Source organism: Scylla paramamosain, chromosome 40 (assembly GCF_035594125.1).
Source record: "Scylla paramamosain isolate STU-SP2022 chromosome 40, ASM3559412v1, whole genome shotgun sequence".
NCBI classification, from domain to species: domain Eukaryota; kingdom Metazoa; phylum Arthropoda; class Malacostraca; order Decapoda; family Portunidae; genus Scylla; species Scylla paramamosain.
In genome coordinates this window covers 858603-870000 of record NC_087190.1, presented here as the reverse complement: position 1 = coordinate 870000, position 11398 = coordinate 858603, and the positions used below count along the sequence as shown (strand labels likewise).

The 11398-nt window shown below is 41.8% G+C and overlaps 1 long non-coding RNA gene across 1 annotated transcript in view; it reads right to left on the bottom strand.

Annotated features, from left to right (window-relative positions):
* Positions 1–11398, bottom strand: part of LOC135092666 (uncharacterized) — a 221275-nt gene that overhangs the window by 40042 nt on the left and 169835 nt on the right. The window contains exon 5 of the long non-coding RNA XR_010262987.1: positions 6292–6382. This is a non-coding gene — a long non-coding RNA (uncharacterized LOC135092666). The remainder of the gene's footprint in view (positions 1–6291; positions 6383–11398) is intronic.

Below are 11398 nucleotides of genomic sequence, written 5' to 3'. Positions count from 1 at the left end.
ACTGTCTTCTATTCCCTCCTCCTCCTCCTCCTCCTCCTCTTCTTCCTCCTTCTCCTCCTCTACCCCCCTTCTCCTTCCTCTTCCTACACACCAGGCTAATCATTTCTTATTCCACCTCCCTCACTTCTCTCCTTCCTTCTCCCTCCTCCTCCTTCCTTCTCCCTCCTCCTCCCTCCTCCTCCTCCTCTTCTTCCTCCTCCTCACCAGTTCACCGTCTCATTCTTCCTCATTTTGGGTGAATAAGAGTTTTTTTTTCAATTTTGTCCTTTTCTCCCCCAAAAATATACAGATCTCTCTCTCTCTCTCTCTCTCTCTCTCTCTCTCTCTCTCTCTCTCTCTCTCTCTCTCTCTCTCTCTCTCTCTCTCTCAAAACAGCTACGAGTATATACTTTTCTACATTATTCTTTCTGTTCCTCCTCTTCCTCCTCTTCCTCGTTCTTCTCTTCCTCTTTTTGTCTTCCTCTTCTCTTTCTTCTGTAGATGTGACATTATCTTGCAGCTTCCCTTCTTCCTTTATGTTCTTCCATCCTTCACCTCCTCTTCCTCCTCTTTCGGTATTTTTTCATCATCATTTTCATCACCTCCACTTCTTTCTCCTTCCATTATCATCGTTTTCTCCATCCTCCATTTCTTTACTTTCCTTCTCTTTCACCTCCTTTCATCACTATAATCATCGTTTCCTCTATCCTCTATTTTCATCATCATCATCATCATCATCACCATTTCCTTTCTTCTTCCATCACCACCACCACCACCACTTCCTCCTCCTCCTCCTCCTCCTCCTCCTCCTCCTTTACCTTCTCTTTCTCCTCTTTCTCCTTTCTTATTCTTCCAGCATCATCATCACTACCACCTTTATTCTTCCATCACTATCTCCTCCTCCTCCTCCTCCTCCTCCTCCTCCTCCATAATGAGCACAACACTGTGTTCCCCCATCAATCCCCATCAGCCTTCCACCCACTCAGGGCCTCACACCGCCCCTCCTCCCTCGCCCTCCCAGTTAGTCTTCCACATGGCGCTCCTCTTCCTCCTCCTCCTCCTCCTCCTCCTCCTTACGTTCTCCTTCACCGTCGCCTCACCTTCTTCCTTCAGTTTTTTTTTTTTTTTGGTTGATTTTTCTCCTTTGTTTTTTTTTTCTTTCTTCATCTTTGTCTCCTCCTCCTCCTCCTCCTCCTCCTCCTCCTCCTCCTCCTCTTCTTCTTCCTGCTCCTTCACTTTGCGTTCTCCTTTACCTTTGTCTCATCTCCCTCCTCCTCCTCCTCCTCCGCATTCCTTTTATCTTAAACTCTTTCCTTTCCTCCTATTTTTTTTTTTTCCTTACTCTTCCTTTTCCCCGTATCTTCCCTTCTCTCCAGTGCAACTCAGAATTTTCTCTCCCTTACTTAACGAAGCATACAATTTTCTGTGCCCTCTCTTGTAAACATATTCCTTATTCTGCTGTTTCTTCATCTCGTCAATCTATTGCACTTTGTCTTCAGAAACTTTAAACTTCTCTCCAGTTCTACCCAACTCGTCAGTATTTTTATTTTTTGTCTTAATTTATTGTGCATTCTTTACTTCCCTTCCCTGTGAACTCATTTCCTGATTTTTCTTAGTTTTAATATATTTTGTTTCGTTATGCATTTATTTCATATTCCTTTTCATTTTCTCCTATTTCTTTCTTTTTTTTTTTCGTGTCATCTTCGGCTTTTTCCCTTAAAATGTTCCTTGTAATCCTGTCTCTTGATTTTTTTTTCTGCACATTGGCTTTCTCTTAAAACTTCAACGTATTTTTCTTATTTCTTTTCTAATCAATTTCCTGTTTCTTACTCTGTCTTTACGTACTTTGTAAATAACTTCTTTCTTTCACTAAAGACATATTTCGTACTCCTACATCTTCTTATTTTATTTTCTTTCATTGTGTCTTTCTTTTAAAACTTCTACGTCAATGTTTTTTTCTTTGTTTCATTTCATTTTTTCATTCCTCTTTATTTTCTTTCCTTTTTTTTACACTACAAACGTAACTCAGTCTTTCAACTCCTCCTCTTCTTCACCCAGTCTTCTTGTTCCGGGTCTTCTGGTGAGCTACTTTTATATTAACACTTACTCCAAGATACCTTTTCCCTCTTCTTTCTTTACTTAGTACCCCATCTCATTTTTTCTCTCCCTCCCCCTTCCCTGCAGACGTCTTTCATAACCCTGTACTGTTCATTTGCTTCTTTTTCACCTCTCTTTCTCTCTTACTTCGTCTTGTACCTCATTTTTCCCCCTCATTTCTTTCTAATTGTCAAGCACTTCTTATTTCTTTACTTTGCACACTTTCTTTTTTACAAACTCTTTTGGTGAGCTTGTCTTCTTACTTTACTGCCTCATCTTTCACATCTCTCGTCCACGTTACTCTTTTCACCATATTTATCTAACTAATCATTTCCTCCTCTTCAGTACGTGCTTTTTAATCCATCTCCCTTTCTTTCTTCACTGAAAACTCTCTTCGTAATCTTATTCGGCTTATTTTTCGCCGTGTCTTTTTCTTGTACTCTACGTTGAGCTTTTCTTCTCTTTCCACCGAACTCTTTAATCTCTTCCTGTACTTCCCATCTCCTTCCCTGCTCTCCAACCTCCTTCTCTAACCCAGTACTTTTATCTTGCACATTTTTACCTGACGTTTTTCTCCCTCCCTTCCAACTTGTCAGATCCGCTCTAGTTTTTATTTCCTTTCTTTTTTTTTTCTCATACTCTCTTTCGCTTCCAATTTTTCGTCTCGTTCTCTGTCTGGCAAATTCTCTTTTCTAAACCACTGTTCTTACTCTATTCTTTCATTCTTAAACATTTTCAATTTTTTTCCCTCTTTTATTCTTTTTTAATATTATCTTCTGTTTCCTAGTTTCCATCTCGTTCTCTGTCTTTCCAATTCTTTTCCTAAACCTTCTTATCCTTTATTTTCTATCTTACGCACTTTTACCCTTCTTTTCAACACCTTATTAATTCCTTTTTTTTTTTATCTTTGCATGATACCCTTCTCTCCTTCCTACTTTCCATCTTGTTCTGTATCTGACAAATTCTTTCCCTAAACCAATCTTCCTTATCCTCCACTTTCTACATTAAACATTTTCTTCCTCCCTTTGCAACTCCTTATTAACTGCTCTCCCCTTTTATTATCTTTTTAAATTTTCATTATACTCTCTTCTGCTTCCTTCTTTCTTTCCTGCTTCATGTCTTGCAAACTCACTTCGTAACTGTGTCATTTTCCTCTGGTCTTCTATCATAAAATTTTTTCACCCTCCTGTCCACCTTCGTATTACCTCCTCCCTCCGTCCCTCCTCCTGCTCCTTCATTATATATTCTCCTCCCTCATACTTTCCTCCTTGGCTCCTGCTCTGCAAACTCTCTTATTTTTCCCTCCTACCCTCTTCTTATTCTGAGCCTTCTTTTCATATTCCAGTCTAACTCTTTATCGTCTCCTAAATCTGGTTTTTCACTGCGTATTTATCTTCTATCTTCCTTCCTTGTGAGCTTAACATCATCCTTATTTTTACTGTGCATTTACTTCTTCGCGATCTATCATTATTATCTCATCTTCTCCTTTTATTCTGTATTCCTCTATTTCCTACGTGCTTCTTATCCCCCTTTCTACATTCCTTCCTGCTTCCTTCCTTGTACAGTGGTTGAGTCTTTCTTTTATTCTTTGATTTTCTACTTGCTTCTTCTTATACCTTCTTAACTTGCTTCTTTCCTCGCCAACTTTCTCCTCTTTTATCAGACATTTTCTTCCGCCACTGCTACCTAACTTCTTATCATCCACCTAATATTTCCTGTCACGTTATGCTCCTCTACTTCTTACATTTATCAGACTCAATTCCTATTTAGTTCCTTATTTCCTCCCTTGTAAACTCCCTAGCTCAGTTCTCTTGTAATAGTAAATGTCTTTCTCCCTCTCCTCTTTTCCTATCCACCTCATTACCTTTCATTCATCTCCCTAATATTTGTCACTGCATTCCTTTATCCTCTTCATGCCTTCTTCCTCTATTTGTCTCCTGTTTAGTGTCATCACATTCCAGTAAGCCTCTTTTCTATCCTTCTCTCCCTCTCTCCACACACTCATCCGCCTCTTCCTCTCCTTATTACTATTTCCTCTCCATTAAGTGTTTCCTTCCTTCTTCCAGTAAGATTCTCTCTCTCTCTCTCTCTCTCTCTCTCTCTCTCTCTCTCTCTCTCTCTCTCTCTCTCTCTCTCTCTCTAAGACACTCAAGGTACAGCCTCGAGCGTCAGTTACGAGATCTGCACTCAAGCCTTGCCAACCTCGCTTGTCAAACTTGCTTGTTAAATTCCGCCTGAGATTAGACACAAGACGAGGAGCACACACTTCTGAAATTCATTGTTGAAAGTGCGAGAGAATTTAGCTTCTTGGAGATATGAGGCACAACTTGTGTTTGAGTTATAATGAAGGCTTTTCTTTTATTTATTTCTATTTTCTCTCTCCATTTTTTCTTCTGTGTGATTTGAGAAGATGGTAGATGAGGTGTAGATTGTAAGATTCATTGCTGACAGTGCGAGAAATGCTAGGATGTTGAAGATAATAGACATAAATCAGGGAATAATTATAAGAAAGACGTTTTTTTTTTCCTTCCATGTAATTAGAGAAGGAGAAGAAGGAGAGATGTATAGATTTGTAAAACTCATTGTTAGAAGAAAGAGAAATTCTGTCTGAGATCAGAGGTAAAAATAGAGAATGAATAATAATAACAATAATGATAATAGACATATTTCCCTTTAATGTAATCTGAGAAATTCTTCAAAGTGCAAGAAATACTGAAATAGTTCAAGAAATACTGGAATAGTTAAGATACGCGGCACAAGTACAGAATGAGTACCAATATAAAGTTTTTTCCCCTCCAAATCATTAAGGAAAACATAAGAAGACGTGCGCATACTTCCAAAACTCAATGTCTGAAGTTCAAGAAAGGTTAGCATGCTTGAGATACGAAGCATAAGAAGGGAATAATTAACAAGTCTTTTTTTCTCTCGTTCACTCTCTTTCTTTTCTTCCATATAATTAGAAAAGACATTAAACCAAATGAACATACCCGGATAAAATATATCAAACTACGAAAAGAGTTAGAAGGCTTAATGCAAGATAAGAATAAGGAAGAGTAAAAGTTTTCTTGTTCTTTCCCTCCACATTGTATAAAAGATAAAACAGACCACGGTAAAATAAATATATACCCATAAAATTCATTGCCGAAAGTACGGAATATATTAGCATGCTTGAATTACGAGACTAAAATAAAGAAAGAACAAATATAAGCTCTCTCTCTCTCTCTCTCTCTCTCTCTCTCTCTCTCTCTCTCTCTCTCTCTCTCTCTCTCTCTCTCTCTCTCTCTCTCTCTCTCTCACTTGCAGTAAGGAAACGCCAGACGCGACGCAAATACTCGTAAAATTCATCATAGGGAATAAATAACAGCACGCCTGAATAACGGAGCTGGAAATAAAAATAGCAAGAACTCAGGGATTTAGTTTTCCCGCGTAAAACAAATAAAAGTAGAAAGTCTTCACACTCATACTCGTAAAATTCACTGTTGGAAATCATATAAATAATAATACGCTTGAGTAACGAGATAAAAAAAATAAAGAACGAGTAAAGATTGAGGTCATTGTTTTCTGCAGGTGATGTACGAGGAGTAAAAAGGTTTCCCACACACGTACTCGTAAAATTGAGGGTTGGGAGTCATCTAGATAACAGTGTGCCTGAGTAAAGATATAGGAATAAAGAAAGAGGGTAAATTAATGGTCTCCTTTCCTCCAGGTGATGTAAGAAGAGTAATAAGAGTAAATAAAAATAAATGAGTAAATAAATAAATAAAAAGAGTAAATAAGTAAGAGTAAGTAAATAAGAATAAAAGAGTAAATAAGAGTAAATGCTTCACATACTCGCAGAATTAATTGTTTATGAAAGACAAGTAGTAGATACATTACAAAGCTTGAGTTGCGAGGCTGAAGTAAGGAAAACGCATAAATATAGCGTGTTTTTGTGTTACTAACCAACCAACCTACTGCATTCATAACTCACTGATTGGATGAATGAATACTTAACTAACCAAGTAACCACCAAGGATAACGACAGCACTCACAGCAAATGTTACACGGATCGTCCACAGCCTGCAATGAACCTCCCAGCTGAGGCCACTTGCCAAAACAAACATCAGACACTTTCTTTCCACTAACAAGAGAACCTCCCATGTGAACCACGCACTTACAACTCAACAGAAGCGACCTCAAACCTTTCCCTTCACCAAGACAGGCTGCAGTACTCACAGCGCAGCCCAAGTCCTCGCAGCAGGCGGTGACCCTCGCATGGCGCCGCGGCCACTTACCGTCTCGTGGGAACTCCCAGTTGGACACTCACCTGGAAAGAGAGAAAAATGACAGTCCATTAATGCACCACGCCACCGCAGGGTAGAGGGTAAAGGGAAGCACCGCCTTTTGTGTGGCGCCTCAACACGCTTACTGCACCCTACCCCTCATCGCCACAATAGACATACCCCTCCCTCTCTCCCCCTCCGCCGTGACCCACAATGCTAACCCTACTTCTTGACCCTTTCAGTAGCACATCAGTTTAATTAATTTCCAGGAATTTTTAAACTACTCCTGCCTTTGAACTGAACGGTTTCAAGGGGAAGGATTTAAGACATTTCTCAGATTTTTGGATGATCCTTTTGGCTGCATTGTTTTGGGACTGGCGCCTTCAGTATTTCGATAAGGGAACGTATTTCAAGCAGCTTTCTCTGTCTCTCTCCATCTTTCTCTCTATATATATTCGTTTATCTTAAAAAAAAAATTAATACAAGAATTGCCACGTGTCTGTCTGGTGGCTTCTCATGTTGCTATGTTCTATCCATGTAGCTACCCACCTGTCTGTCTGCCTATCCATATATCTATCTACCTATTTATCTATCTATCCGAAGTCGGGCAAGAGTAAACACAAACGAACATAAGGGAAAAACAAACCACCAAATTAAGAGATATAAGACAGCATAGGCAATGTAAGGGAGAAGAGAGAGAGAGAGAGAGAGAGAGAGAGAGAGAGAGAGAGAGAGAGAGAGAGAGAGAGAGAGAGAGAGAGAGAGAGAGAGAGAGAGAGAGAGAGAGAGAGAGAGAGAGAGAGAGAGAGAGAGAGAGAGAGAGAGAGAGAGGCGTACCGATAACTCAAGGGGCTGAGAGAATGTGAGGGGAAACAGAATAAAAGAGATGAAAAAGAGAAGGGAAAAGGGGAGGGAAGAAAAGGGAGGGGCTGGCTGACTGACTGCAGGGACGGGAAAGGAAGCGAAGGAAAGAGAAGGGATAGGTAGGAAAAGACTGGCAGACTGACTGGCTGCAGGGAAAGGAAGGGGCAGGAAGGGAAGGGAACCAAAGAGAAAGGATGGAATGGGTAGGGAAGGACTGGCTGACTGGCTGACTGCAGGGAACACAGTGGCGGGCGGACGGCTTGTGTTGACTGGCTCTTCATTAGCGGGGGAAGCAAGTAGCGGCTGCATCTCCCCAAAGGCGCATTGTCCCCGCAGCTCCAGTGGCGAGGCTCACTTGACGCTGCTCCAACTTGTCAAAGGCCCACCACCACCACCACCGCTGCCGCCGCCGCCTCATTAACGCTCCACCAAGACTAGGGAACTTGCCCCAGAAGTACTCAGTGTTGTAACAGTAAGCCTTCCCTCCTCCCTCTCTGACTTGTGTTAACTTTAGCGCTTCTCCTGTTGTGGTTGTCCTTCTCTCACCTTCCTAGTACTGTTAATGTTGTTTGCAAGGTGACATGATAGAAAAACTTGTATTCCTAACTCTTCCCTTCCTTCGTTAACCTTCCTAGTTGTGTTAATATTATTTTCCTTGCAGACATTGATGAGAAAACTTGTATTATTTTAGCTTCTCTACTGCTTTAGTCGAGCTTCCTTGATTTTCCTAGCAATGTATTTTTTTCTCTCTCTTTTGCAGACACAGCAGAGATAACTTGCATTAATTTAAATCTTCTACTGTTATAGTCGACGTTAGTTAACCTTACTAGCACAGTAAAAATAGTTTACATAGACATACACGAGAATAAAGTGAGAAAAGATTAATTCTATCTTTTTAAGGTAAAGAAATAATGACAGTATAGCACAAAAATAGTGTCTAAAAAATTATAAGTATTGGAGAAAATTTTTGTCTAGTAGTGAAAAGTTTAATTAGGGAGTGACACGGGGATGCGCAGCTGCTGAATGTTCCTTGTAGGGGAGCGTTGTGTTGTCAGTCTCTTATGTAGTGTTTGCCAACTTGTGTTTACTTGGGTGTCCTGTGTCCGTATGTTTGTCCAGCTTCCTTTTATTTAATATACTCTCCTGGCCTCTGTCATCTCTGCTTCTTCTGTGTGTGTGTGTGTGTGTGTGTGTGTGTGTGTGTGTGTGTGTGTGTGTGTGTGTGTGTGTGTGTGTGTGTGTGTGTGTGTGTGTGTGTAATCAAGTAGTACAGTGCGTGGTGTGTGCATGACCAGACACATTAGTCCCGAGTATACTAATCAGCGTCTGGCGACACTTCACACACACACACACACACACACACACACACACACACACACACACACACACACACACACACACACACACACACACACACACACACACACACACACACACACAGGACTTTTTTCTCATCCGTATTTGACACCAAACCTGCGGAGCTTCGTGTCACGATTTTTCGACAAATAAGGCTGGTAAAGAACGTTTCCCTACCACCTCCCCTCGTCCCTCATCACTCCTCCACCACCACCTTCATCTCCCTCATCCCTCCCTACCACCACCTCCTTCACTTCCTACCATCTCCCCTCACCATTCTCACCAGTCAAGACGCGTCAGAATGTCTCTCTCGCGAAACACTTCCAGAAATGTTCCCTCAAGAAGATTAATTGCGCCGTGAAGTGATTTGCGGTGCATTGTTGCCCCGCTGCAATCCATCACTGTCAGCCTTTTATTGACGAGCATCGAGTATTTACTGTCACGCGTCCGTCCCTCACCGTGACAAGACACTTGCCGCCCGCCTGTCACCGAGACGTCCCCAGTAACTCATTGCATCTTCCCGTGACTCGCTCCGGAGATTAATGGGACGTGTTCGCAAATGTTCCGGCGTCTTGTCTCGAGTTTTTAATAGGTTCCGGTAGAAGTACTTGTGGTTTTCAAGGTTGTTTTTATGAATTTGGGGATGGTTTCGTCAAAGATTCTGCTTCATCAATGAAAAAAAATATATTATCCATGAGAATTCAACCAATATTCTGTGTGGTCTTTGAAATTAGTCCTATGACGAGGAAAAAGAGTTGTAAAAAGTTGTTTCCATTAACTTTCTTTGGCAATAAGGCAAAAAAAAAAAATGTTTTAGTACTGTGAACTCCAGGACTATATTTCACATTTTTCACACGATAAAACCGAATTAGAATAAAATGGAATTAGAGTACAAAATTAACACCACTTCACGAGAAATGGACCATAAACCTATCCTATCCATAAACATATCCTAAATATGTTCAAATAATACAAGAAAAAAAAAAATTCCACCAAACAGCGTAAGACAAGAACCCAAACAACACAGAGGAAGCTCAACACTCCCCGCACCAGCCTGAGTCTCTAGAGAGGAGCAACGCACGGCACTCACGCGTCCGCCGTAAAGCAAAGGCAGGCCGCGGCGAGGACAGGATAATCCCCAGGTGCACGCGGGTCACGGCCAGGGAGAGGCAAGCAATGGGCGGCACGTGAACATGAGAGAGGTAAAGTGGTCAGAAGCGGAACAGAGCGGAACACACCAAAATAAATATACGATTTCGGTGTCAGATGAACTGGAATTGGTTCTCAAATAATGGTAGATGAATAGAATAGACTCAGTAATCAGGTTCTTAGTGTTGAGTCACTACGGAGCTTTAAAGAAGATTAGAGGAATTTATGGTTGGCAATGACAGGTGTAAATAGGTAGGTATGTTTTGTACTGGGCTACGTGTAGGAAAGACGGCTTCTTGCAGCTTCTCTCGTTCTGTCAACCCATCCATTTATGAATTTACCCAGCTACCTATGTACCTAGCTATCTATCCATCTACACGTCAATTCATCCATCCATCCATCCTTTTTATCCACCAACATGCAGAAACAAGTCGAGAACATAAAAATACATAGATACACGAACAATGATGTGTGAACCATTAGAATTTCAACGCAAAATGCAGCACCTTTGTGACCACCTTTGTGACTCACTAAGAGGCAGGAAGGGAGAGGCGGGAGGCGGGTAGGTGGGAAGGCAGAGGCTGGAGGCAGGAAGCAGTGAGGGAAGGAAAGGCTGATGGAGTGTTGAGAGAGATGCATATTTATCTTCTCTGCGTGTCCTTGCCTCTGTATGTGTCTGTGTTATCTGTGTGTTGGTGTTGAGCTGTCTCTGTCGGCGTTGTCTGTCTGTCCAGAGTGATCGCATTTCTTATTGGACTGTCAAGAACCGAGGAACTAAATAAGATGCAGTAAATAGATTATTAGGCAAAGCTGGTTCATCCTTGTAGTGTGTGTGTGTGTGTGTGTGTGTGTGTGTGTGTGTGTGTGTGTGTGTGTGTGTGTGTGTGTGTGTGTGTGTGTGTGTGTGTGTGTGTGTGTCAGGGATCACAGGTCAGGTTCTTGTCAACGCCTCGCCACACCTGCCTGAGCGTGTCCCAGTCAAGTCAGTAACACGATTATCAGCCAGGAAGAAAAATGATGCCACCTCAAAGACCAAACCTTGCAGCACAAACACGGCGATAACACTGCTCCGCCCTGCCCAGAAAATCAAGGCAAGTGCACAGGGATGGAAAAAACACAGGAAAATACAGGTAAGGAAGATATAAAATAAAAATATTGATCAGAACCAAGAAAAGTAAACAAGACAATGAATGTAAAACTCGTGTGTAAAAAATATGAAATAAGAGAGAGAGAGAGAGAGAGAGAGAGAGAGAGAGAGAGAGAGAGAGAGAGAGAGAGAGAGAGAGAGAGAGAGAGAGAGAGAGAGAGAGAGAGAGAGAGAGAGAGAGAGAGAGAGAGAGAGAGAGAGAGAGAGAGATCCCTCCTGCTGAGCTCCACCGCCCTCACAAAACACACACACACACACACACACACACACACACACACACACACACACACACACACACACACACACACACACACACACACCTACTTCACCCGAGGAGGGACGTCGCTTACCGTTTACGATTGAGCCAAAGTTTTGCAGCGCGGCGATTCGCTCCCTGGAATGACGCGGCGCTCAGACAAGTTTAGCGTGCGAGAGACGAACCAGTGGACGTAAAACTACTAAATTTGCTGGAATTGGATGACGCATCGTAATTAAGCAAACAAACTTCCCCATCTTGTTCCAGCAAATGTTGGTATCCACGTTT